The following is a 27,126-nucleotide window of genomic DNA, read 5'->3' as shown; positions in this document are numbered from 1 at the left end:
GTTGGCTGTGCAACAAACCTCAGGAAGTAGGAGGCAAAAAGTTCAGTCTTTTCTTAATCTTCCAGGGAGGGCTTGAGTTTGCTAGTAAAGGATCCCTGTGACTAGTGAGAAGAAATAATCAGAACAGGTAGAAGGTGGCCCAAAGCAGGATCAAGGGGGAAGTAAAGGGGTGTAGCTAGGAAAGGAGGCCTGCTCCCAGAGGCAAGGTAGGGAGAACCTGAGCCTTTAAGCCTGGACTCTGTGGCCTGACCACTAAAGAATGGGCCCGGGCAGCTAAGGGAAGGGTGTCCCACACTAGGCAACTGTCTGACTGAGAAGTACTTTTCATTTTAACTCAAGACCTGTTGGCTTAGAGCTGGGAGCCAGCCCACCCAGAGGAGGAACATCTCCTTCTTGGGCATTACCCACAAGTCTCTATTTAGTTGCTAAAGCTCAAAGCAGCAGACAAAAGCCTTCAGAGAACGAAGGGAGGAAGGAAGGAAGGAAGGAAAGAAGGAAGGAAGGAAGGAAGGAAGGAAGGAAGGAAGGAAGGAAGGAAGGAAGGAAGGAAGGAAGGAAGGAAGGAAGGAAGGAAGGAAGGAAAAAAAGAAGGAAGGAAGGAAAGAAGGAAGGAAGGAAGGAAAAAGACCCCCTGCTCCAAGAGCAAGGTGGTGGGGGCTACTTGAGAGCAGCTACAGCAAGGAAGGCCTCCTGAAATTTTAAGGTACTCAAGATGTCTTGAGGCTCCTGTTCTGCCACTGTCTGTGAGAACCAATGGGGAAGGAAAACCCAGGCTAAGAAAAGGGTGACCTTGTCCAAGCCCTCCAGGCAAAGGATTTCATAGGCTCCCCAGCTCCTAGTATGTCTGGACTGACATCTTCCCCAATAGCAAATCACCTTATAGCCATCAGCAGCTGCTGATACTATAGCATAAAAGACAAGATTATGATAGGGTAGGTAGATAGATAGAAATGAGCAAGAGAAGGAGAAATTTAGCCCTGGTTAGAAAGCCTCTTGCTGCAGCTCACACTTGGATCCAGACCCATTGCAGCTGCCCAGCAGGATTCCAGGCTTACACATACCCCAAGGGGATGTGTTTACACATGCCCCTAAATCAAAGAAATGCATTGCTGAATGCCAGAGGACCAGGCACCTCAGTGGGAGAGAGATAAGAGAAGGGAGAGGGGGAGGCAATTCTACCCACAGAAATAAAAGCCTTCATGCAATGTGAGGCTAGGCTGCTTCCATCTCTTGGGTCAGCCCCTTCCATGTCTCAAAGTATACTAGTGATTACTAATAAATTTGCTATTCTAGCGTGCTTCCCTCTCTTGGGTCAGCCCACTCAAGTCTTGGAGTATACTTTCTTTTACTAATAAATTTCTGGCTGTTTTATTCTGCACAAAATTCTGTCTCTTGATTGAATTCATGCCTTCAAGAAGACAAAGAGCAGAGATTCAATGTCATTCCCCGGTAACAATTAGACTCAAGAGGAAGGGGGAAGAGGAAATACACATTTAATGAGCTCTTATTGCACTAAAATTAAGGATTCATCAATGAGGGCACACAGGTCTCAAAGGCAAGCAAACGGATGATTAGAGGGTGGCCTTTGGACCCAAACTGACTGGGTTCAAATCCTAGATCTACCACTTGCTAATTTAGTAACTTCAGGCAACTGACTTGCCCTCTCACTGCCTTTACTCCCCTCATCTGTAACATGGCAATGACAGTAACATGTACCTCAAAAGAGTGTTGTAAATTTTAAATAAGTTAATATACATTTAACATTTTAAAAGATGCTTGGCACCCAATAATCACCCATTAAAGAGTAGCTGTTATTTTCACACATTGTGTGCCAGGTAGGGTTCTATGAAATCAAACAGTAAACAAAGTGCATCTTCCTGGAAAATTAATTTTCCTCCTTGGTAAATAAATGTAAAACATATTAAGCAGAATATTTTGGAGTAGAAATTTTGCATGAATCTTTAAGTTAAAACAAGATGTTTAAGGAAACCTAGGGTTTCCCACAGAGGAGCTCCTCAAACTCTCCCTCAGACCTTGTCTGCTTATTCTGTACTGCGTGTCCCTGTAACCACACATGAACTTCATTTCTTTAGCATGCATTCTGCTCTAATCGAAGCTAGCTTTGTTTAGCCCATAGAATTATGACTCACTTGCATTCTTTCCCCCAGGTCCTCCTACCTGTACATATGCTGCATGTCTGCACCATTTAATCACTAAGCCCTTAGGATATTAGGTTCTGGTCAGCATCAAACTCACTTAAGAATAAAACTTCAGGTCTATCAACCACAAACAAGACACCATAACCAAACCTCAAATTAGAATAAGGTTTTAGTCAAACAAAGACAACACGTTGGCCTCAGTTATGTTTCAGCTCCGGACTCATGAAAGCAAAATGACCCCACGGACTGCATCCCCTGGAAACCTGACCAAACAATGCCATAACTGACACCAGGACCTGAAGCCATGATCAATTTCTCCCTGCCTTAGCCCCAACCAGTCAGTAGAGCCCATGACCCCAACTCCCATAATAACCACAATTAATGATTTTTTTCCCTTATATAACCTTATCACTAGAGGCCAATCGGGGAACCAGGTTTTTGAGAACAGTAGCTTACCTGTGTCTCTGGGCTTGGCACCAGCTCCTTAAATAAACCTTTACTTTCTTTGTCATAAACTCGTGCTCATGTCTTTTTTTTTCCCCTTTGGCTTGGATGTGAGCAAGCAAGAAGACCCTTTGAGTCTGCGGTAACATCCCTAAGGCTAAACATAACATGGTGTTTGTCACTTAGAGGGCGCTTGAAAAATGTTTGTGAAATGATTGAATGAATCAATATGCCCCACTTACCTGTCTCTAGATGAAAAGTTTTAAGGAATTTTAGATCCTCACAATAGGCCTGAAAAACATTATACATTACAATTATCCTTGCTTTAGATATTAGGAAAGCAAAACTAGTTAAGTTTTGGTTCCCTGACCCTCCATGCCTCTCATGGTAGGACATGAGGCTACCTGCCTGTGTTTGGGACCTACGTCTGCCCAATGTTTGACGTTGGGCAAATCCTTAGACTAGGAGCCTCTATTTCCTTAGCTATAAAATAGGAGAGAAGCTCTTCTGCCCAGGGCAGTTGTGGAGACCAAGAGAGATGTGTGAGAAAGTGTTTTGTAAACAGCTAAAGCAGTGTACACATATGAAAATTGTGATTTGCTTATAAACCCATAGGTTTGTTATACAGAGAAGGTAAGTGGGTAACTTTGAACATGAGTTAAGAGAGTAGGCTCTGGATTCAGCCTGCTTGGATTGAAGCCCACTGCTGACACTTGTGTGATTTTGAGAAAGTTGTCTACCTGCTTTAGCCTCATTTCTTTCATTTGTAATATGGTTATAATTATAGTCACTACCTCATAGGGTTTTTATGAGAGACAAAAAAGGTCGTTTATATAATAATATCTAACTTCTTAAATGCCAGACACTATGCTCTGCACCTCTTATTTTTCTCGAGCTACAAATTAGAAAAATTGAGGAACAGAGAGGTTAAGTCACTTTCCCAAGCTCACACAAGTAGCAAGTTACAGAGCTGGATTCCAATCCAGACCATTTGGTTCCAGAGCCCAAGCTCTTATCTGCCCTGCGGGCTTAGTGAATGTACAGTGTTAAATGATAGTTTTTATTATTACTGTTAACAATTATAATCATTTCTGAAGGGACAGAATCCCAGAGGAGCTAAAATCAGAGACTAGAATGTGTCAACTTAAGAATTAAGTTCAAACCTGCAGAGAATTTTTATGAGTTTATTTGAGCCAAGCTGGCATATGCCAGGGAGCAAGTTTTCAAATACTCTGGAGAATAACAGTTTTGCCTTTTCTTTTATGCCTTTCAGATTAAGGAGGGAACGTAAGGAAGATTACGTCAGGAAAGTGGGAGAAAGCAAGGCAGGGATTGGATTACAGGATAGTTAGCAAGATTTTGTGCTTCCTTGATAGTGATTATTTCAAAGGTTTGTTAACCTAGATTCACAGAAACAATGGACAAGGCTTGCTCAAGGCAAAAATAAGCCTTTTAGTAAAGAAGTTATATACCTTCTGGTGGGTGGGCATGCCTACCCACCATGACCTGCACAGTTAGAAATTTATGATCAAGTCACCTTGTTAGTTTACTTTCTATAGAACCCTTTTCTTTCCACAAATTATGACAAAATTTTAATGCTAACAGACCTCAGTGATTATGTGAGGCAGTCAGTCCTTGCATTGTACAGAGGTGAAAACTGAGCCCCCAAAAGATGGAGTGGCTTACTCAAAGCCATGCAGCAATTGGGGGACAGAGCTAGGGTCCATCTCTGTTCTGTTGACTCCCAAGCCCATGCCCTTTGTACCACCCCCAGACCTCTTCCAGTAACTCTCAATCTCCGAAACCACTGATAGAGTATGGAGTGGGAGTGCAGAGTTGTTCCAGAGGGTGAATAGGCTGGAGTCCCGCAACCTCTTCCCTGAGTACTCACTTCCCACTGGCACACCTGGTGAGTCATCTCCAGCAAGCTGCTGATGTGGACATGATCTGACACCCTCAGGACGATCCCATAGTACATGCAAAGGTTAGCCTAAAAAAATATTAGAACTATAACATGAGCCTGGAGCGGGGGGAATGGGAATGGAGGGGCAGGCTATCAGCAGACAGAGAGGGATGTCAAGCCTCCTGGAGACTTGCAGGATGAAGCATTCTACAACTTTCCAGAAGCATCAAGATGCCAGCCCTCTTCAATTGCCCAGCCTACTACCACACATTAAAAACACCATGTGGGCAGGCAGCACTCTAGCTGAGGATACATTGTATGTACAGCCCTAGCCTCTATCCTTAGAGAAGAAGCCCCAAAGATGCAAGAGAGAGCAATCACAGGTCCAGTTTTTAGGGGCAATGGGAAGTGTCATGGGAAACACACTAAACCTAGTGTCAGAAGCCCTGGGTTTGCTTGTCCACCCCTGACCTCTGCACCACAGATGCACTGTATGATTTTAGGCAAGCTAACCCAAGGACAGTTAGCCATGGCTACCCTATCTGTAAAATAGGCTGATGATCATCTTCGACACAGAATCGGAGGGAGGATTAAACCAGATAATGCCCATAAATACCTTTAAAAATTGTAAAGTGACCTATAAATCCAAAGACAAAATGCTGGTGAACACCATCAGGTGAAAAAAAAAATCAGATTCTATTTTCCCAAGAATTTCAACTCTTCCCACAAGCTTGACAGTCCCAAAGGGAAGCAGGGTGGTAAGAAGAAAGCAGTAAGAGAACTAAGGCGAGCAACTGTTCTGGTCTGCCCAGAAATAAGGGTGGGTTCCCAGGAGTCAGGACTTTCAATGCTGAAACTGAGAAAATCCCTGGGAAACCAGGACAATTTGGTCATCCTAAAAAGAACCCTGGATGGAAAGTCAGGAAGAAGAAAGGGGATGGACATTTAAGTTCCTACTCTTTGCTGGGCACTGTCTAGGTATTTCTCCTTGGATTCAACTCCCAGCTCTGACATTAACTTACCTTGGACAAGTCTCTGGGTCTCAGGTAGGATAAGACCTCTGAGTCCATCCAAAGGTGAACATTCTGGGAGTCCTTTTCTTTAAACTCAGGTAGCATTTGAGGCCTAGGGAGGTAAACCCCACCCAGCAGACTGGAGGCAGATGAGTATGGCAATGCAGCTCCAACCCACACCCCTAGACCCATTCTACTCCCCCTGCTACCACCCATCTCTAAGGATTTTCTGATGGAGTCGTTTCCACACTTGCTGCCCTTCTACTGGAGTTCTGTCATCTGGATCTTCATGAGCATCTGTAGGGACATTTCATCAATCTGTGAAAACATACTTAGATTTCAGGGATCAAGACAGGTTAGAAAGGGCCTCACAAGTGTGTGGGTCAGCTTCCTGCAGTAGAGTGTGAGGATGGAACCAAGGGCTGATGTATAGGGGAGAGGAGGTTTCCTTCAAGTGCTCCCCAACTGGGAGCAGTTTCAAAGGCCCCCAGTTTAGGGTGGGGATTTAAATATCAGGACAGGGTGGCCAAGAGCAGAGGCAGAGTGGAAGTAGGGTTGTCTCAGGGACATATGCCTGTTCCAGGCACAGGAGATGGAGATAACCTGAAATGGCCCAGAGTCCCTTCTCAATTGTCTGGACAGGAGCTTCAGTGGGAGCTCGCTTTCTCCCGAAGTTTAACTGTCTAGGACTAGCTGAACCTTCTCTAAAGTGAATTCTTCTCCCTCCATTCCCAGTGAAAATGGCCCCAGGCCCCTGTGGGCATGCCTTTTTTCCCTCTGCTCCCTCTGGGCTGGCAGATCCAAGATCCTCCTTGTCTCAGCTCCCTGTCCAACACCACCTCTATTCTCCAACCCAAGTTTCAGGGGCAAAGAATAAAGAGGGGGCATCGTTAAGCAGTTTGCCTGGGAACATTACAAACCTAGGAGCAAGAACAGCAATTGAGGCTTTCTCGGGGAGGACTGGGCTGAGGGAGTGAGGGACAAACAGTGGCAAAAACCCAGGCTTGGGAGTTAGAAACCCTGGGCCAGTCCAGATTCTGCCATTTACTTATTGGCTGTGCGGACTCAGGTAATCACTTGTACCTCTTTGAATCTGAATTTCTTCCTCAGTAAAATGGAAGAAATGGCCATCTATTAGCCTCAAATTGTTGGTGTAGGCAACAAACGTGTAGTGGACATGATTTTGTCAACTGTCAAGATCTCTATATATGTTTGCCATCTATTTACTTCTTCCTACTAAGTCAATTGACTAGAACACACTGCTTGAATGCCCACTATTTGCCAGGCAATGTGGAGACCACAAAAGTGAATGAGACCCCTGAAGACACCCAAAAGCTAAACGTGGTTATGTTAAGGTAGTGGAACTATGAATAATTTTTCATTCTTTTCTCTATGTTCTACATTTTTTTCTGTAATGTGGTTGTTATTTTTCATAAACAAATGATAAGTTAATGTTGGTTGACTACTATGTATCAAGCACTATGCTGGGCACTTTGTACACATTATCTTATTTAATTAATCCTGGTGACAATTCTAACCCCCACCCCCACAGGATCATCACAAGGATTAAACAAGACTTTTACAAATCTTTTACATCATTTTACAAATACAGATACTGGACTCAAGAGGTTCAGCCTTGAGGGTCATTTGTTGAAAGTCATACAGCCAATAAATGAGTGGTAGAGCCAGAGTTTCGACCCTGACCTGTCAGATTACAAAGCCAAAACTACTCACCAGGAGTTGCCACTCCTAAGGGGTACTGAACTGAAATATACAACACACTGTACTGTAAGACTGACTTTAAAATTTTTAAATTAAATTTATTGGGGTGACATTGGTTAGTAAAATTATATAGGTTTCAAGTGTACAATTCTATAATACATTATCTATATATTGCATTGTGAGTTCACCACCAAGACTGACAGTTAAGTTCCAGAATAAAGGTGGAAAACTCTGTGTATACAAAGAGAACAAGAAGTAAACTCAAATGGGATGGGTGTGGGGGGAAAAAGTTTCTCAAAACAGCTTAGAACCTACCTTCTTACCAGAAACACCTGGGACTCTTTAGGCATACAGATGGTGACCTAAGGAGAGAGGTTGGCTCTTTTACAATCAGAAAGCTCAGTCCTTTGATTCTGGGGGCTCATTCATTTGTTAATTATTTAATTACTTGAGCACTCTCTGTTGTAGGTTCAATGCTGGTCCCTGGGGCATCATAAAGAATGAAGACAGTTTTTGGCCTCATTTCAAGCTTTGCTGGACAGAGTGACATAAAGAGATAATTATAAAACAATGCAAAATAGCAGAGGTTAAGACATACAGAGGGTGCCAAAAAAAACGTGCACGATATTAGTAAAGTAGGCTAGTAGAGGGCAAAGGGAATTTTTAAATGTTATGCTTCCCTTTTGCCTAGCCACACTCTCAAAACTGGTTTTGTTGCAGAATCATCTTCCAAAATTCAGGTTCATGTGCCCGAAGTGCAGATAAAGCCAAAACATTGAGACACTGTGCTTGGAGATAGAGAAAGGGTTATTTGATTTGGCTACAATGAGAGGATGGCAGAGAGAAATCTCTCAAATCTGCCTCTCTCAAATAGCAAAATTAAGGAGTTTTTATGCAGCTAGAGAGTAGGGAAGGATGAGTTTCTGGGAAGTGAGAGAGAAGTCTGTGTTTCCTTACTAGTTATAGATGACGCTTTTTCATATTAGACTCCTGGGCGTCAGCAGCTGATCATAGCTACCTTGAAGACATTCTTTCCTTCTACAAAACAAATTCATAAATTCTCCTCGAGACCCTACAGTTATCTCCTCCTGCTTGACAAAGAAACAGTGCATCAGGAACACAAAATTACATCGTGAGAACAAGGGGTTCTGGGTTGAAGAATCAAGATTCTGCAAAATATCTCATAATTGTGTGTCTGTAATGTTATTTTTAAAGAAAAAGCAGAAACTAGACATCTTGTGACTTTGTTTAAGCTATCATTGTTTTGTGTGCCTAACTAGCTATATTTTTATATTATCAAGCAAAGTGTACTTTTAAACATTTCTCCTGGAGCTTGCTTTACAAGCCGTCCTTCAGAACATGACTGTAAGCTATATGACAACCAAACAATTGAAACATTTAGTTAAAGCCCTGTCATGCAGGGACTGATACGGGGTCTCTGGTCCCACTCCCCACATAAGAAAGCAGGACATGGTGAGGCCAAAAAGGAACACCCACGGAGCCACAGATAGGGGAGTCATATCACTATAGTCTCACTGGGGGCTGGGTTGGAGACACAGGAAGCAGGAGCCACACTATCTGCAACCTGCCGTCCACTTCTCTCTGGCATCCAACCTCACTTGCTAGCTGCAATCCACCGTGCTAACTGCAATCCGTTCTTGCTAGCTCAGCCACCAGCTTCTTGCTAGCCCCCATTTTTCTCCTAGCCTAGCCACAGCAGTTATATTAGTGGCCAATGGCTCACTAGTTACAGCTGACGGCCAACTAGGCACAGCAGATGGCCATCCAATCACAGTTGATGGCCATTTACTACCTGAGCCAGCACCTTTCCATGTGAGGCCGAGAGGCTGGAAACTGCACTCCTGGCTCTGTCCCCACAAGCCTATACCTATATCCTAATTATGAATTAAATTATTTAATTCTAGCTGCCAAAAATGCTAGAGGCATTAAAATCACAAGGGGCTCAGCTACAGTTTTGGAGTACAGAAGAGGACAGGGATGAGGGAGTTGGGAAAGGGTTTATGTGGATGGTGTACTGCTTCTCAGATGAGTGGTTGCAACACACCTAAAGGTCCCAATGCTCTTAGCAGAACAATAACAGTAACAAAATCAGGATAATAACAACGACGTTAATAGACCCTATTGGCTGCACACACATTCAGTGCATGTGCCAGTTATTAAGCTAAGCACTCTATCAACATCATCTCATACAATCCCCCCAGCAAACCCCTAAATTAGTATGATAGGCCCCATTTTGAAGCTAGAGAAATCAAGGCTCAGAAAGATTAAGCAACTTGCCCAAGATTATGCAGTTAGTTCAAAAGGGCTGAAACTAACTCATCAATCTCCAATGTTCCTGCTCTTTATTTCATTCTTTCAGGAAAGCCATGAGAAAAATTTCCCAACAGAACATATCATACACATGTGTCTAAAATCACAACCCACAGCACACATGTCCATGAGAAAATTTTAAAAAAGAAGCAACTCAGACCCTTCATCTTAACACATACTGCTGGCTCGTGGTGCTAGTTTAACAGAAATTTATGGAAGTTTAAATTAAAACAAAACTGCCGTCCCAGTGGCTCAGACGATTGGAGCACTGTGCTCCTAATTCCGAGGTGGCCTGTTCGATTCCTACATGGGCCAGTGAGCTGCGCCCTCTACAGCTAAGATTGTGAACAACGGCTCTCCCTGGAGCTGGACTGCCGAGATAGCCGGAGGTTGGCATGAGCTGCCATGAGCTGCTGTTGTGGGCCGGCGACCGACTGCCTCTGCCGGGGAGAGCGCAAGGCTCATAATACCAGCATGGGCCAGAGAGCTGTGTCCTACACAACTAGACTGAGAAACAATGGCTTGAACTGGAGTGGGGGATGCGTGAGGTGGAAAAAGGGGAAAAAAAAAGAGAAAAGTCAATCATTTAACTTAATTATGCCAAACTAGGAAAATGAGTTGTATCCAGGATCACATTGGTCACCTCACCAATCTCTGATTATCTGGCTTCCTCCCTCCCCACTCCAAGGCTATCTTGCTGAAACTGGGCACTTGGGTCAGGACCTATCCAAGGAGCAGGGGATCAGCAGGCTGCTCTTCAGCTCAGGATATCATGCAGCCAGACTCCCGGCCAAAACTTCCAATCCCTTAATCTGTGCCAGGGCTAGGATGGTGTTCAGAAAGTAAGAAGTCTTTTGAACAGTAATTTAGATTCCAGCAGCTGCGGATTCTAGCGCCAGGCTTAGTCCCCAATTCACTGAGTGATGTTGGGCTAGGCCATTGGCTTTTCTGGTCATCACTGCATTGCCTTCTCTAAGCTTAGGAAGTCAAACTGGCTGATCACTGGCTGAAGGCACTTCCAGCTCCAACAGTCCATGCTTCTGGGAGAGTTTACCTTAGAAATTTTAAGTGTAACAGTGGATCTGTGTAAGCATGCTTCCTCACCACCCTTTCTGAAGTATTACTGGCTGGCCCAGAAACCAGAAGGTTACATCCAGGAAGTGGGAGGGAGATACACTGAAGAACATTATTCTCTGGCAGCCTTGAACTTCAGAGAAGAACAAGTAAAACTGTGATGAGAGTGAGCAGTTCCTTCTAGGCAAACAGCAGTACTAATAAATCCTGGCCTTCAATCAAAAGATACTCATGGGAAAGAAGTGAGCAGCTCACAGATTCCACCGTGAGTACTAGGAGCAAATATAAATTTGTTTTCAGATTGCTAAGGCTAGAGTGAGGATAGCTGTTTAGAACGTCGAAATGCAGGCAGGAAGGAGAGCATAAGAGACAGATAGACGTCATTTTTTCTAGCAACTAGGAGAGAAAGCCCCAGACTTCCTAAAGGAAATTCCTCATCCTGGAAAAGACAGCTTCCTTTCAAAAGGCCTAGCAAGAGCTTGCGACGCCAGACCATTGGGCAGAACTCTCCAGGGACAAAACTTTTTTTTATAGGGTTGGGGTGGAGTGTTAAGAATTCCTGGGAAATGATGGTGCATAGAGGAAATGTGAGCTCCAGAATGGCACAGTGGATTCGCTGTCTCTTTTCTGCCCCAAGTCACCCCACTCACCTCTCTTACCCTACCTCCACCTACTCAAGGGTAATGCCCCCAAACGGAGCCAAGACAATCTTGTGGATACATCTTCCTGGGATTCCCCCTTTTCTTATGACCATCTCCTTAACCTTGAAGATGATTTTGCGAATATAGAGTAACATACTCCACGAAGGCCCATTCTAGCCCACTTCATGCTGAAGGTTTTGGGCATAATATGTTCAGAATTGTGCGTCTACACTGTCACCAACAAGTCACTGGCTATATTCTGGTAGGCCTCTTCTGCATCCTGGACCAAAGACAGAGGCAGAGTAAGACCCCAGAGTGGGGTGGAAGGGAGTCTGGTTCATCCCACTGGGTTTTTGGAAGGCCTGAAACCATCCCACCTTCTTTAGGTGGATTTGCTCAAATGTTACTGGTACCCTTGGGTTCTTGCAATCTCCCAGGATGGAAATCAAGAGAGATTGCCAGATACCAATGTAAACAAAGAGAAAGTTTTATTAAGCTTGTGCACAAGGAAACCAACACTGTGAAAAGGAAGAAACAGGTGGTTCCCTGAGGTAAGCTGGGGCAGGGCTTTTAAAGAGAGCTAGGTAGGAAAAGAACTATGTCTAGGCATGTAGAGGTGGAGGTTTCTTGGTATCTACACATGATGCCTGGTGGCTACATGTCTCTTCATGCTAGAATGTCTCATTAGCATGCTAAATCTGCACCCCTGGGTGTGATTTTTAGCATTATAATGAAGAAAGGGTCACACCGCTGGCACCTCTGAGCTTTACTGCATGTGGAGCCAAAAGGAAGTTCCTTGGCCCTTGTAAGTGGATCTTTTTACTTAGTGACCCTGGGGACTTTAATGCTGATTGGTCTCCCTAGGGCGGGTGTCCTTGGGGAACTTATCTAAGTATTAGCAGTCGGCTCCTTTCTGTTCAACCCAACTGACATGACAGCAGGAAGTTACCTTCCTGTCTCACAAATGCCTGCCGCTAGACCATCCAACTACATTGAGTCTCAGTTGCCTGTCCAAGGAAATAGGAATATTACTTTTGTCACAGGCTTGTTGCCAGGATTGAATAATATGTATGAAGTGCCGAGCACAATGCATGGCATATAGTACATAGTGGTGTTGCCTATTTTGACTAGAGTGACATTACAGTATGCCCAAGACTTTCCTGGTTCTAGTGCTGAAAGTCTCACAGCGTGGGAAACACCCTGAGTTCTGACCAGCCAGTTGGTCAACCTACTTTTTTCTTTTTCATTTGAAAGAACTCATTTATTTTATAAATAAGGATACAAGGAATCAGTAAAATAAAATTACTTTCCAAAATTACACAATAGACTAGTGGGAAATTTAAGGTTATAACTTAAGACTTCTGTGAATTTTCCATCAAATCATAGAGCTTAGGGAATATAGTGCTTTCTGTTGTCCAAGCATGTAATTTTGGATCTGTTCTACTCATAAGACTGAAACTGGCATTGAGTTAAGATTATTTTTTATTTTTTTAGTATTTCAAAGTCCACATTTTTTTATATTTATTTTTTTTAAATTTATTGGGGTGACAATTGTTAGTAAAATTACATAGATTCCAGGTGTACAATTCTGTATCACATCATCTGTAAATTACATTGTGTGTTCACCACCCAGAGTCAGTTCGCCTTCCATCACCATATATTTGATCCCCCTTACCCTCATCTCCCACCCCCCACCCCCCTTACCCTCTGGTACCCACTAAACTATTGTCTGTCTTGTCTATGAGGTTTTTTTTTTCCTTAGACATTTATCATTTATATCCCTCACACTGTGGACCCCCCTCCCCCCATCCACTATCTCTCTGACATCGCACCGAGCCATCCCATTTCTACTATCTCCACTCCCAATGCTGTACTCTGCCTCTTGTAAATGTATACATACCTATATATACATATATATATAATATGATAGCTGTCATTCATTATTGTTCAGCTTCAGGTGTACAGTGCAGTGATCAAGCATCTACATCTTCCCTGAGATGGTCTCCGAAATGGGACACGTGTCTATCGGATACCCTACAAAATCTTTACAACATTATTGATTACGTTCCCCAGATTAATTTTCAAAACCCCGTGGCCATCTTGTGGTTACTGATTGTTTTCTAATCCCCTCACCTTCCCCTTTACCCCCACCCCCCCACCCCTCTAGCAACCCTCAGTTTTTCCTCTTTCTCTCCAAAACCATTTCTGATTAGTTCATTCACTTATTCTTTTCTTTAGATTCCACATATAAGTGAGATCATATGGTATTTGTCTTTCTCTGTCTGACTTATTTCACTTAACATAATGTTCTCTAGTTCCATCCATGTTGTTGCAAATGGTAAGATTTCTTTCTTCTTTATGGCTGTGTAATACTCCATTGTATAAATGTACCACAGTTTCTTAATCCAGTCATCTACCGATGGGCATTTCCGTTGTTCCATGTCTTGGCTATTGTGTATAGTGCTGCAATAAACATAGGAGTGCATAAAGATTTTTGAATTAGAGTTTTGGATTTCTCCGGATAGATACCTAGGAGTGGACTTGCTGGATCATAAGGTAGTTCCATTTTCAGATTTTTGAGATACCTCCATACTATTTTCCATAATGGCTGCACCAATCTGCTATCCCACCAACAGTGCACAAGCGTTCCCTTTTCTCCACATCCACACCAGCACTTGTTGTTTGTTGACTTATTGATGATAGCCATTTTGACTGGGGTGAGGTGGTATCTCATTGTGGTTTTTATTTGCATTTCTCTGATGGCTACTCAGGTTGAGCATTTTTTCATATGTCTGTTTGCCATCTGTATGTCCTTTTTAGAAAAATGTCTCTTCATGTCCTCTGCCCATTTTTTAATTGGGTTCTTTTTTTGTTTTTTGGAGTTGAGTTGAGTGAGTTTTTTGTAAATTTGTGATATTAAACCCTTATCAGATATATCATTGGTAAACATCTTTTCCCATTCAGTAGGATCCCTTTTTGTTTTATTGATGGTTTCCTTTGCTGTGAAAAAACTTTTTAGTTTGATGTAATCCCACATATTTATTTTATCTCTTACTTCCCTCGCGCGAGGGGATATATCAGTAAAAATCTTACTCTGGGTAATGTCTGTGAAGTTTCTTCCTGTATTTTCCTCTAGGAGTTTTATGGTTTCAGATCTTACATTTAAGTCTTTAAGCCATTTTGAATTTATTTTTGTATATTATGTAAGGAGGTGGTCCAGCTTCATTTTTTTTGCATGTGTCTGTCCATGTTTCCCACCACCATTTATTGAATAGACTGTCTTTACCCTAACATACATTTTTGCTTCCATTGTCGTAGATTAAATGGCCATATAGGCATGGATTTATTTCTGGACTCTCTATTCTGTTCCATTGATCTATGTGTCTGTTTTTATGCCAGTACCATGCTGTTTTGATTACTGTAGCCTTGTAGTATAATTTGAAGTCAGGTATTGTTATACCTCCCACTTTGTTCTTATTTCTCAAGATTGCTGAGGCTATACAGGGTCTTTTATGGTTCCATATAAATTTTAGGATTATATGTTCTATTTCTGTGAAAAACCTCGTTGGTGGTTTGATGGGAATTGCGTTCAATATATATATTGCCTTAGGCAGTATGGACATTTTAACTATATTAATTCTTCCTATCTATGAACATGGTATGTGTTTCCATCTATTTGTATCTTCTTTCATTTCTTTCTTCAGTGTCTTATAATTTTCTGAGTACAGATCTTTTACTTCTTTGGTTAAATTTATTCCCAGGTATTTTATAGTCTTTGGAGCAATTGTAAATGGGATTGTTTTTTTAATTTCTCCTTCTGATAATTTGCTATTGGTATATACAAATGCAACTGGTTTCTGAATATTAATTTTGTATCCTGCTACTTTACTAAATTCATCTATCAGCTCTAATAGTTTCTCGGTGGAGTCTTTAGGGTTCTCTATATATATTATCATGTCATCTGCATATAATGACACTTTCACTTCCTCCTTACCGATTTGGATGCCTTTTATTTCTTTTTCTTGTCTGATTGCTGTGGCTAGAACTTCCAGCACTATGTTGAATAGAAGTGGAGAAAGTGGGCAACTTGCCTTGTTCCTGATCTTAAGGGAAATGGTCTTAGCTTTTCCCCATTGAGTATGATGTTAGCTGTGGGTTTGTCATATATGGCCTTTATTATGTTGAGATATGATCCCTTTATTCCCACTTTCTTAAGAGTTTTTATCATAAATGGCTGCTGGATTTTATCAAATGCTTTTTCTGTATCTATTGATATGATCATGTGATTTTTATTTTTCATTTTGTTAATGTGGTATATCACATTAATTGATTTGCGGATGTTGAACCACCCCTGCATACCAGGAATGAATCCCACTTGATCATGGTGTATGATCTTTTTAATGTATTGCTGAATTCTGTTCACTAATATTTTGTTGAGGATTTTTGCATCTATGTTCATTAGAAATATCGGCCTGTAGTTTTCTTTCTTTCTTGTGGTGTCTTTGTCTGATTTTGGGATCAGGGTGATAGTGGCTTCGTAAAAAGTGTTCAGAGCCTTCTCTCCTTCTGGATTTTTTGGAAGAGTTTGAGGAGAATAGGTAATAATTCTTTTTTGAACGTTTTGTAAAATTCACCTGTAAAGCCATCTGGTCCAGGGCTTTTGTTTGTTGGGAGATTGTTGATTACTGACTCAATTTTCCTGGTGGTAATCATTCTATTCAGGTTCCCTGTTTCTTCATGAGTTAGCCTTGGAAAGTTGTACTCCTGTAGAAAATTGTCCATTTCTTCCAGATTGTCAAATTTGTTGGCATATAGTTGCTCATAGTAACTTCTTAAAACTTTTTGTATTTCTGTAGTGTCTGTTGTCACTTCTCTTTCATTTCTGATTTTATTAATTTGAGTCCTCTCTTTTTTTAAATGAGTCTGGCTAAAGGTTTGTCAATTTTGTTTGTCTTCTCTAAGAAACAACTCTTCACTTCATTGATCTTTTATATTGTTTTTCTGGTTTCTATTTCATTTTTGTCTGCTCTGATCTTTATTATCTCCTTCCTTGTACTCCCTTTGGGCTTATTTTGCTGTTCTTTTCCCAGATCCCTTAAGAGTTAAGATAAACTGTTGATTAGTGATGTTTCTTGTTTCTTTAGGTAGGCCTGCAAAGCTATGAATTTCCCTCTTAGGACTGCTTTCGCAGCATCCCATAGATTTTGAGTCATCGTGTTTTCATTTTCATTTGTCTCGAGATATCTTTTGATTTCTTCCTTGATCTCCTGGTTGACCGATTCATTATTTAGTAGCATGTTATTCAGTCTCCATGAATTGGTGTGTCTTCCAGTTTTTTTCCTGTAGTTCATTTCTAATTTCATTGCACTGTGGCCAGAGAAGACAATTGGTATGATTTCAATTTTCTTAAATTTATCAAGACTTGTTTTGTGGCCTAACATATGGTCTATCTTGGAAAATGTTCCATGTGCTCTTGAGAAGAACATGTATTCTGCATCTTTGGGGTGAAATGCTCTGAAAATATTGATTAAATCCAAGTGGTCCAATGTGTCATTTAAGGCTGTTGTTTCCATATTGATGTTCTGTCTGGAAGACGTGTCCCTTGTTGTCAGAGGTGTGTTGAAGTCCCCCTACTGTGATTGTGTTACTGTTGATCTCTGTCTTTATGTCAGTCAATATCTGTTTTATATATTTAGGTGCTCCTATGTTGGGTACATAGATGTTTACTAGGGTTATGTCCTCTTGTCAGATCGATCCCTTTATTATTATATAGTGCCCATCTTTGTCTTTTAATATGTTCTTCATTTTAAAGTCTAGTTTGTCAGATATAAGTATTGCAACTCCAGCTTTTTTCTCATTGCCATTTGCATTAAATATCTCCCTCCAACCCTTCACTTTCAGCCTGTGTGTTTCTTTTGATCTGAGGTGAGACTCTTGTATACAGCACATACAAGGGTCTTGCTTTCTTATCCACTCAGCCACCCTATGTCTCTTGACTGGAGCATTTAATCCGTTTGCATTTAAAGTGATTATTGATGGGTACATAGTTATTGCCATTTTTATATTTGCAGTTGGATTGTTTTCATCTTTCTTCTATTTACAGAAGTCCTTTTAGTATTTCTTGCAATGCTGGCTTGGTGGTAATAAATTCCTTTAGCTTATTCTTTTCTGGGAAGCTCTTTATCTCTCCATCAACTTTAAGTGATAGCCTTGCTGCATAAAGCAATCTAGGTTGTAGGTCTTTGTTTTCCATCACTTTGACTATCTCCTGCCAGTCCCTCCTGGCCTTCAATGTTTCTGTAGAAAGGTCATTTGATAGTCTTATGGAAGTTCCCTTGTATGTAACCCTCTGTCTTTCTCTTGCTGCTTTTAGGATTCTCTCTTTGTCTTTAACATTTGCCATTTTAACTATAATGTGTCTTGGTGTGCGCCTGTTTGGGTTTATCCTGGTTGGAACTCTCTGCACTTCCTGGGCTTGTATGTTGGTTTCCTTCATCAGGTTAGGGAAGTTTTCGGACATTATTACTTCAAATATGTTCTCAATCCCTTGCTTCCTCTCTCCACCTTCTGCTATTCCTGTGATGCACATGTTGTTGCGCTTGATGTTATCCCAGAGGTCTCTTAAACCATCTTCATTGTTTTTTATTCTTTTTTCTTTCTGTTGTTCTGTTTGGGTGATCTCTGCTACCTTGTCTTCTAAGTCGCTGATTCGATCCTCTGCTTCATCTAACCTGCTGGTAATTCCTTCAAGTGAGTTCTTTATTTCAGTAATTGTGTTCTTTAGTTCTAACTGGTTGTTCATTATGATTTCTATATCCTTCTTTATGTCATCTCTAAGCTCCTTAAACATTCTTATCATCAGTGTTCTGAACTCTGTCTCTGATAGGTTGGTTATCTCTGTTTCATTTGGTTCCATTTCTGGAGGTTTCTTCTGTTCTTTTATTTGGGACATGTTTCTTTGTTTCCCCATTCTGGCTGACTCTCTGTGTTTGCTTCAATGTATTAGGTAGGTCCCCTAGAGTTCTTAGTTCTTGGTGGGTTATCCTATGTAATATGTGCGCTTTATATTTGACTTGCACTACTTCGTTCTCCTCTGCGTGTGCTCCAAAGGTGACTCTTGTGTTGTGTATATTGTCTTGTTAAAAAAGATCTGTAATTGCTTTTCGCTTGTGAGTAGGTGTGGTTAACTCCTAGGCTGACTAGTTGTGAGACTTGGCTCTGCCCACCACAGGGTGTTCTGCTGCATGAGGGTTGACCGCTTAAATGTGGTTTGGCCTCTATGGGCTCTTGTGCCTGTAGAGAATTCCCTCTGGGTGTGTCACTTGTAGGTCAAACCCGGTAGTACTCTGGTTTGTTCTGGAGTTGGCCTCTGGGTGTGTTGAATCTTGTGCCTCTTAAGCTGGGCCATGGTAGGGCAATTTTAGAACAAAGCAAACCACCAAGCACAACAACAACAACAACAACAACAACAAGGAAAAAATCAAATGCATTCACATGTAAAAACAACCGACAACCCACACTCAACAGAGGCAAAGATATCAAAAATATTAAGACAAAAGAAAACAAAAAAAAGCAGCACCAGTCTTGGCTTAAGCCCACCAAGTAATCTCCAGGTTGTCCTCTGCTGTACCAAAGAGTCCTCTGCATATTGTGCAGGCAGAGCCGGTCACCTGGTGCCCAGAGTGACATTGGAACTGCAGATTTAGATGCGTGGGGCTGAGGGGTCTGAATGGTAGTTTCTACTAAGTCAGTGCAATTTCTGCTCTTGCCTGCACATATGTGCACTGCGAGTAGCACCACCAGCCCTGTGTCCAGTTCTCCTGAGTCTTAGAGCACTTATTCCGTGTGTGTGTTTGTGTGTGTGTGTGTGTGTGTATGTGTGTGTGGCGTGCGGGAGATTTCTGAGCTGCTGAAAGCCCAGAGCTGCATCTGCCGCTTACTACTGATCGCTGGGAGTGCCTCTGCAGTTGTAATTGCCCCACCCTTGGCAGGCCAGAAAGGGTGAGGGCTGGAGATGGAGGGGTCTTCTTTCTCCCAACCCAGCCGTGTCACACTCTCCCCGCAGGCCAGAAAAGGTGGTGGCTGGGGGTGGAGGAGTCTCTTCTCTCCTAGCCCAGCAAAAATCACACTTTTCCCAGCCTCTTCCCTGGGTCAGAGCTGCACACCAGTCTTCCCAGAGCCTGAGCAGTAAGGCTCCTCTGTAATCTGACACTACTCCTCAGTTCAGTGCCCAGTTTAAGTCTCTGGAAGGGCGGGGATAGGATTGGAAGAGTGGGGGGAGGGGCCCAGGTATGGAGTTTGTGTCGTTTGTCCGGCCTAGGGCCCAAATGGAGGTCTCACTGAGGTCATTGCCTCAAATGCTGGATATGCTGTCCCCTCCGCGGGAGAGAACTGCTGTGGGATGCAGAGAAAGAGCCCACCTCCTGGCTTTTGTGTTCTCTGTTCCGTCCTGGGATCCCCTGCGTCTCTGCAGCTGCGGATGCCAGCCGCGTTTCCACCGCCGCAGATGTGGGTGTGTTTCCACAGCCGCAGATGCCGGCCGCATCTCCACAGCTGAAGGTGAGGGCCGCGTCCCCACAGCCGCTGATGCGGGCTGCGTTTCCACAGCCACAGGTGCGGACTGCGTTTCCATTGCCGCAGATGTGGGCCGCGTCTCCACTCCGCTCCCTTCCCTTTTCCCCTACTCACCCAATTTGCCCACCTTCAAGTAATCCTTGCATGAGTCTCGTAGCTGTTCTGCATGATGAGCAGAGAGTCCTTTGATGGGTTATAGATGTCCCGTTTCTGATAAGATCTGGAGGAGAACTCAAAAAGTGTGCCCCGCTGCTGCCATTCCTATCTGGTCAACCTATTTTTAATCCTTTCTTCTCAACTCTCCAAAATGAAGGCACAATCCAACCATCTCACATTATCGTTTGTTTGACTCACAAACCAATCTACTCCTGCATTTCTCTAATCAAAATCCTAAACATTTATAACAAACACATAAGTCCAACAAATTGCAATGTGCTTCTAATGTCTATCCCTCAAATCTGTCTTCTAGGAAGTGCTTCTCAACTGAAGTGCTTTTACCTGCAGGGGACATTTGGCAATGTCTGGAGACAGTTTTTGTTGTCAAAACCTGGGGAGAGGAGTGAATGCTATTAGCATGTAGTGGGTGGGGGTCGGGGTGCTGCTGTACATTCCACAATGCATAAGACTAGTCTAACAACAAATTATTTGGGTCAAAATGTCAATAGTCTTGAGGTTGAGAAACCCTGGTCTAATGACCATTATTAGCTCAGTAGATGCCACAAATGAAGACTCTGTGGCTGAGTGAAATAAGTAGCTCAAGGTCAAGGAGCTGGAAAGTGGACCAGATAGGATTTAAACCCAAACTAATTGACTCTGAATCCACTTCTTTTCTTATAATATTGCAATGGTCTGGAAAAATGTTTTGTTTATCACCTCATTTGGGTTTATTGCATCCCTGGCATGATAAGACACAGACTATGTTGGAGATGAAAAGATGGGGTTTCCAAAACTCAAGTTGTTAGCTTCTCAATCTATTTTAGCCTTGTACCCTGCAGCGTACCCTACCCAACCTCACACACTCGCAGATAGGGCACAGGGTATGAAGGTAATGAGGATTTGGTCATTGGTTAAGGCCTCTGAGAGACCTGGAGGTGAGCAATAGCTGAGGACCAGGGTGGTGTTGGAGAGGTAAGAGTGGAAAGACAGTAGTCAGTTATGGGGAGACAACAAGCCCATCCCTCCAGCCTCTTGGCTTTCACAAAAATGTCTCCAGCTCCTGACTCCAAAACTAGCCCTCAAGAGGGGCCACCTTGTGCACTGCAGAGCTCATAGAAGTGACCTGTCGATGTAATTACCACCCCCCCCCCCCCAAAGCTCTCATTTTACAGATAGAGAAGTCCAGAAAAAGGTCTGGCTCATGGTCTTGAGGGTGAAGAAGGACAGAAACACTAGGTTGTCCTGCCATCTAGTGCAGCGCTCATGTCACTGCATTCTCTGGAATCAGGCTCTCAGTCCAACAGGCCCTTTCATAATAGTGCGAAGTAGAAGCCAACATACCTCCTTACACCTCTGTACTCTTAATTCTCACTCAGCAGACTCTCTAATACCCTGGAATTTGAGGATCTTGAGGCAGATGTTAGGGTGTGGGGAGGTTAGAAAAAAGGAGGTTATGGACCCTCCCTCTCCTCTTTTGACATATTTTTTATACTGGTCCTGGGCTGTCGACTCTTATCTCAACCCCATCTCCCTGCCTCATTGTCTAGCTCCCATTCCCCCAATGCCCTTGACCTTGGTCAGTTTGTCCTTTCTAAAGCTCCTGTTGAACAGAAGTCCACAGGCCCAAAGTGGCATCACTTGTGCTAAAGCCCATGATAACTAACCTAGACTTAATATCTGACCTAATTGTAGTTTTGATCTTAAACAGAAATGTAAAATCATAATCACTCTGGAATTTCCTGTTCAATGCCAATGAGGTAATCTGTCACATGGGCCCTCTCCATCCCCCATGTCCACATAAGAAGAGGCAATGTGCATGATAAAACCCTTACTGTTCCCTTCCCCCCAAAAGATGATGTTCTCATCTAAAAATGATCCTTTCCTTTATTTTGTTTGTGGGTACCCTGCTACACACTTCTTCCTATAAAAACCTTCCCTTTGTTACAACCCCTTAGAAAGCCCTTCTAGATGGGATGTTGCCTGATTCATGAATCATTTAATAAAGCCAATTAGGTCTTCATATTTATTCAGTGGAATTTTGTCTTTAACACAACTAAATCTCAAAGCAAATGAATTAATGCTAAAGGTAACATTTTCTACACACCAGCCAGCCCTTACACATACTTCTGTTACTTGCCAGGTCCAATAGGCATCTGAGTTTGGAACCCTTCTCTACTGTGAGCCCTTATTCCCTAAGGCAGGCAGTCTAATTGAATATTCTAGCCATGTATATCCTGCTCACAAAGAAAACACCTAGTTTATTATATGCAAGTGGTTCTGGAAAGGTGGTCCCTAAATCAACAATGTCACGACCATCTTGGAACTTGTTAGAAAAGCAAAATATCAGGTCCCACCCCAGACCGACAGAGTCAGAGACCCTGGGGTTGAAGCCCAGTAACCTTGGTTTTAAGCAGTACCCTGGGTGATTCTACTACATGCTAAACTTTGAGAACTTCTGCTCTGCAACGTTAGGTTAGCCTTACAAAGAAGCAAAATGGTATCTTTTTAGGAGTACAGGGAAGTAGGGCCACCAAGAACAGTCGCGCTTTGCACAACTCCCTTTATGTAGGTGTGAATGGTGCAGTGCAGACCTGCTAGTAAGGGTGCCGTTCTTATTCCTGACAGTTTATCACCCTATTTTTGAGCCTCTCTTCTCAACTCTCCAAATGAAGGCACAATCCGTTTCTTTGACTCACAAAGCTATCTACTTCTATGTTTCTCTAATCAAAATCCTAAACATTTATAACAAATGTGTACATCCAAAAAATTGCAAAGAAAAGAAATGAATAAATAAAAATGGTAAAGAACTCCACATTTTCAATTGTCCTCACAGTGATGTTTTGGAGCTGGTTCATACAGGCTGGAGCCAATTGTGTGCACCTCTTCCCAATCTGGATTCAGTGATTTCATATTGGTAGCTTGACATCAGCTATGATGAAAGTATTTAAACCATGAAATTGGCAAACAGTACCAATGAGGTTTTTTGTTTGTTTGTTTAAATTTAAGAGCCTGTTTACCCTTCCTGGCAGGGCCACCAGATATAGCCATGTGAGCTATGTACCACAACACTGCCTCTTCAGCTAATTTGCACAAGAGTATTATGGGCAAAGAGTTGGTAAGAAAGTGAATGCCTAGCGATAGGAGGTGGTTGAAAAAATCATAGTACAATCCCATCAGGGAATATTATGCAGCCATTAAAAAGAAATAATTGCAGCTCTACCAGATGACTTGAAGGGGCTTTAATGAGATATTATTGAAGGCAATGTAAAAAAGTCTTTATGATATAATCCCATTTTGGAAAACAAACAATATGTACATCTGTGCATAGGATATCTGGTTATGTGCAGGGAAGGATATATAATAGCATATCACCTTGGATTATAGGAATGATGGGGAAGAGGATTCCCACAAAAAAGACTATTCAAAATATCCCCAATATTTATATGATCAGAGTTACATAGTTGATGGCAATTTACATATTCTGTAAATGTAAACCTGTTTGGAAGAATATAATTATAACAATATAAAATTGGCAGGTGGTAAGGTTGTAGTAGGCATGGCAATAGTCTCGAAGCTCCATCTAAGGTCACACTCCCTCAAGTGGAGCAGTCCCTTGACCCTGGTCAGTAGAGGACCAGGATTTAACAATTCTCAGTTCCTTGATGCCCAGCCCCCAAGCTCTGACTTTCTGACCTGCTACACAGATCAATTGCTGAGCAGCATAGAGCACAGCTGGGTCATTGGACAGATGAAAAATGAGACACAGAAAGGTGACCAACCAGAAACCAGTTGCACTATTTCAACTCTAACAGAACCAGACCAGATAGGAGGAAGTTTGATATTTCCTAAGTGTCCCGGGCTTATGCTGGGACTAGACTCCTGAGCCCCAGTTCTTTAGGACCTAGCCTCTCCAAACCCTGTATTGATCCCCTTCTATTAACAGGGATAAGGACAGGGGCTTTGACACATTTCACTTGAGCAATAGTTCCCTTATCTTTAGCATTTTCCCTCTAATATCCAGTCAATACATTCATTTCTAGTATTTAGTCCCCTTTCCTCTTCCTTCCCCTGTCTCCATTTTCAATGTTTCACTCCCAGCTCTAGATCGAGACCATTCTTTAGAGGTCTCTCGTGAATTACTTGTTACTCTCTTATCCCTATACCTATTTCTTTTTTATATATACATAGCTCTTATCATTACCTAAAATTATACCATTCAGCATTTGTTTTATTGTAAGTTGTCTCTCTCCTTTCGCTACGATGTAGTAGTCTCCATGAAGGCCAGGACTTTGTTCTGCCCACTGTTGCATCTCCAGTGCCTAGAACAGTGCCTGGAACATATGGGTGCTCAATTAATATTTCTTCAATTAATTAGTGAATGCATGAATACCACTTAGTCCCCATATTTCTTCATTGCCCTTAGGATATTAGAAATTCTTTCACCAGGGTAACAGAAGGCTCTAAAGTAACTTGTTTCTGCTTCTGCTTTGGAGCAATTTTCACTCTCTACTCTCCTTATAATAACGGTGCAGCCATGGTTCAGATCCTTAGAACAGATTCTTTGTTTTTTGAGGGTGTTTTTTCATACCTGCATGATACAATTCATTTAAAAATTATTTAATAGTTTAGTGGTTACCAGAGGGTAAGGGGGGAGGGGGGTGGTAGATGAGGGTAAGGGGGATCAAATATATGGTGATGGAAGGAGAACTGACTCCGGGTGGTGAACACACAATGGCATTTATAGATGATGTAATACAGAATTGTACACCTGAAATCTCTGTAATTTTACTAACAATTGTCTTCCCAATAAACTTTAATTAAAAAAAATTATTTAAGAAATTTCCAAATACAGGCAAAATTAGCTTTGATCATTATCAGCATACAATCAATCTTGTTGCATGTATATCCTCTACTCTTACTCATTCCTTTTATCAATTTTTCACAGCTTTAATGGGGTATAATTTTTATACAATACACTGCATGTATTTAAAGGTGTAAAATTTGGTGAGTTTTGGTATATATATACACTATTGAAACCATGGCCACAATTAACATAATGAACATAATAATCATCCCAAAAGTTAGAACAGTGTTTTTTGAACTGTAAGTTGCAACCCAATAGTCATTTGTGAAATCATTTTTGGGGTTATTGATGAGAGACAAATCTGGATATCACTGGAGCCTCATTTCCTTTCCCTTTTCAGTAGCTTAGCTCAGAGCTTGGTGTGCTGTACTGAGCTAGCTGTAGAAAGACAAGGATTTTGGCTGATGTCAGTGTTCCTGGCAAACAAGATTCTTCCTCAGGCATTTGGTATGCTGACCTTGGCCCTGATCATACATACTCCCTAGCATTGTTCCTGATCTAAGAGATCATTGATACATTTCTTGTTACTTAGAGTAACTATGTATCATTTTAGCCCTCTTTCCCAATGTGGAGGTGGAGTTCCTGTTCTCTTTGAGTGCTCACAGTGCTACAGTAAGCCTGCTGTCTGAACAGCTCCTCTTTGCTGGGACTTTGGCCTTAGTGCATAAAGAACATCTGTGACTGGCCTATGCCATGGAACAAGGAGAGTTCGGGACTGTGCGTGCTCTGCTACTTCTCGGCTTGCTTGTAAGTTTTCCCCCAGTAAACTCCATGTTGTATCTGCACCCTGTGGCATGTGGAAAGCTGGCTCCTCAGATGTCACCAACACAGCCTGCTGATAAGAACAAGCTGAGTTTCTTGCTTACTGGGTGAAGGAGAACACCACCTCTGCAAAGCTACGGCAGAGGTGTCTCGGAGGTAGGGAAGACAAGGTCAGAACTTGAAAATTGGAAGTTTGGTTTGAGGTAGGGCTTTCAATGCAGTGACTTGATTAGAATTAGTTAAAGGTCATAATATAACAGTCCAGGATTAGTGGAAACAGCAAGACAAGAATTTTGAAGTAAGGGATTTAAAGAATATTAGGGCATTTCAAAAATCTCTGTTGATACTTTCCATTGAAGAGTTAGATCTTGGGTATTTCAATTTCAGGATGTTCTGTTAATGAACCATTTGCCTAGGCAGGGAGTCCTGGAAAAGTAAAGTCATAGTAATGAAGACAGTAGAATAGTAAAATCATATTAGCATAGACAGTAAGGCATGGTTTCAGTTCTCAATGTCCAGGCTAAGTATAGGGATAGAAGGTTTTGGTTCTCAGGTGCTAGTGGTGTATATCCATGACCTCCTTACATGACAGTGATGACCAGCATTTCTCAAAACATAAAATGAAATAAACTAGGGTTGAATTGCATGTAGTAAGAGTAAGTATTGTTTTGTGGAAATTTTGTTTCAGTTATACATATGTACATGTGAAATGAGTCATGAAATAAATGTATTCCTTACAATGGATCTGGATCCAGAAATGTTTGAAATCTACTACCTTAGAGAACTGCTGATAGATCCATCCCTAAGCCAGTTTGTACGGCTTCAATCTAATCTTCCATTCTAGTAGTAGAGGAATATCTGGCTGTGTCAGGGAAGAATACTGAGAGTTGGAATGGAAGCCCTGTCCATGTAGATTAAGAGTTGAGCAGGAACTTTGAATCTATAAGGCTGTCCACCATTTTGGCAGAAAGCAAAAAGAATTCATGTTGCTACTGCAGCACAAAAGATGGAGGCTAAACACAAATAACAACTTCCTACATAAGCATTGTTAGCATCTAAAACAAATTCTTAAGAAGGCACAGGTTCCCATTTGGCAGAGATACAACCTACGTAGTCAGAGAACTAAATAAAATGACCTCTGGGGCCCCCTACATTGGAAGGATATGATTCCAGAGAGAATCCTACATCAGAAGCAGGCAGTTAACCTGAGATGTATTTATCTGTGTATCACCTCCGAGCACCTGATTCTGAGGTATTTTTGGATAGAATGATAAATACGAAACAGTGGCCAAGGAAGAGTTCTCAAGTGGGTCATTTACTTCTCTGAGGAAATTCACCACTTTAGGGCTTTAGAAGGCTGGAGGTACTGGAAGGGGCATTAGTCCCTCACGCCCCCCTATCAGGCCTAAAATTCTCCAGACGGTCCCATTACTTTGGATAAGGCACTATCGTCTCCATTTTAAAGTGTAAATTCTCCTTTGCC

The sequence above is a fragment of the Rhinolophus ferrumequinum genome, chromosome X (genome assembly GCF_004115265.2).
Source record: "Rhinolophus ferrumequinum isolate MPI-CBG mRhiFer1 chromosome X, mRhiFer1_v1.p, whole genome shotgun sequence".
NCBI lineage: Eukaryota > Metazoa > Chordata > Mammalia > Chiroptera > Rhinolophidae > Rhinolophus > Rhinolophus ferrumequinum.
The sequence above is the reverse complement of the archived record's forward strand: the minus strand, read 5'-3'. Positions refer to the sequence as shown.